This window comes from Dunckerocampus dactyliophorus, chromosome 6 (genome assembly GCF_027744805.1).
Source record: "Dunckerocampus dactyliophorus isolate RoL2022-P2 chromosome 6, RoL_Ddac_1.1, whole genome shotgun sequence".
Classification (NCBI taxonomy): Eukaryota; Metazoa; Chordata; class Actinopteri; order Syngnathiformes; family Syngnathidae; genus Dunckerocampus; species Dunckerocampus dactyliophorus.
In genome coordinates, this window is record NC_072824.1 from 19,600,292 (window position 1) to 19,602,577 (window position 2,286).

Below are 2,286 nucleotides of genomic sequence, written 5' to 3' on the forward strand. Positions count from 1 at the left end.
ATAATACTGGGTTGTCTTCAAAACACTAGTTGTGTGTCTAAGTTGTTCAACATAAACACGCAGTGTGTCCAGCTTTAAGATAGTGAGGTTTTTACAGGGGTCTCCAACAGGTAGCCCGTATGCTAGCAGTAGCTCACCAGCTAATGTTGAGGAGTTCACCAAAGAATACTGTATTTGCTTCATCTCTTAGTATTAACGCCTGTATTTAATGGCAAATGAGCACACTGAGTGGAGATGCGCTTTGTAAATAAAGTACAATTTAAATGTTGGCAGTCACATAAAACACAAATAGCTCATCTCTCCTTTCTTTTTGCCAAAGTAGCTTTAATAGTTCTGCAAATTGGACACGCCTGTGCTATCATAACCCTGGACTTTGAATTTATACTGTTTTATACAGGATAGAGTTCGAAACAAAAATATGTAAATCGTCATTTTATTTACTTAATTGTATTATCTTGTACTTCAAAATATATTATTGAACAATTCATTTATTTATCATTTCATGTATTTACAGTACATTACTCTAAAACAAGCATCAAATTAAATACAGGTTTGTGTCACATAGCACTATTTGGTCATGTAACAAAAGGAGGCTTGATGTTTCAGACTCACAGCTGAAGTGCTCTCAGCAACTTTGCCATTAAATTAACAGTGCAATGTTGCAATGTTCTCAGTTCACGTTCTGCTGGTTGTTGAAAAAATAAAATAAATAGGCCATAAAATTATTTGTCATCGTTTAAACCAGGGGTGTCAAACTCGTGCCATGGAGGGCCGAGACACTGCAGGTTTTCTTTCCATCCAGTCACTAAAGCAGGTGATTTTAATGATCAACACCTTCAGTTTGAGGGAAGGAGCTCATCAATTAAATCACCTGCTGAAGAAACTGGTTGGAGAGAAAACCTGCAGCGTCTCGGCCCTCCAGGGCACGAGTTTGACACATGTGATTTAAACGATTGCAGACGCAGCAGCGGCACGACACAGCGGCGGCAGGCCACCCTCCCGTGCAGCCCGCCACCACAGCTTCAAAAAATTCTAGGGGAAACCCTGTTATGGTCATAATGGTGCATCTTGGTAAAAACATTATTGAACAAATAACTTCATTATTCAAACACTATGGTTTGTTCATCAAAAATAGGTTGAACATGACATCAAATATGATGTGATGACAGTTTTGGATCAAGTAAATGTGAATTTATCATATAGGTCAAGACAAATCTTCTAAAAGTATATTATAAAATATGATACCCCTGCTTTTTCTCAAATAAAAAGCATTACCAAATGTATACTGTCCGCATTGGTCTACCCTGTTAGATGATCAGATGGTGTCAATGTCTTTTATTTCACTTCCCTGAGGATTCACTGTCATGGCAACCAACTGTGTTGCAACCTCGCCTTCTCCATAAGACATCTGTCAGGAGGAGTCAGTCCACTTTCTAAAGATGATGCTATCTGATAGGACATGAGCACCATGTGGGCCCATGTGAAGCCCAATGAACTTTAAGTTTGTGACCGCACACTGCCAAAACAACTGAAGGTTACTGAAGGCTACCACTCAGGAGAGGATCAAGCTCACTTTTGGTCTTCAGAAAGAAGATTGGCGCACATGGTGATGAGGTAGATGATCATTTTGTATGAGATGTTGCTGTGCTACATTGAAAGAAATGAATGGAGGACTATAGCGCTGGTTTATACACCACAACACTGCACAAACGCGCCTTTCTTTATCTTTTGTTGGTGAGCAGAATAGTGATGTTGACAATCAGTAAGTGCTATGATCTTCTGGCCATGACAACATTGCTGTTTTTGTTCATTATATTAAATCTGCCTTCTGCTGGGAAAAAAAGTTGGAAATTTCTGAACAGCACAAAATATAAAATGTTTAAATGCTAAACTTTTTACTGTGTTGTCGCAAAACAACATTGTTGTGGATTCTTGTCCCCCACATTCACAGATTATTATATCTCATACTATGTCGAATTAAAATCAAGAATTTTAAAAATATATGAAATGTCTTGATGATCGTTGTAATTCATATTGTTAAGGTTCCAATTTTGGCCTGGTTTTGAAGTTTGTCTCTCCCCTTTGTTTGTACAGTTTTCTCCAGTTAGCACATTTTGGACTGACACAAGACAGGAAAATACTAAATTTTAACCAAAATGCCGTAGAAAAAACAATATAAACAAAGAAGAATAAATTGGTCCAAAACTATTTATTTATTATTAATTATATGATAACGAGTGGGATGCCCAAATATGAACAGAAGCCAGCCAATCCCATTTCAATGAC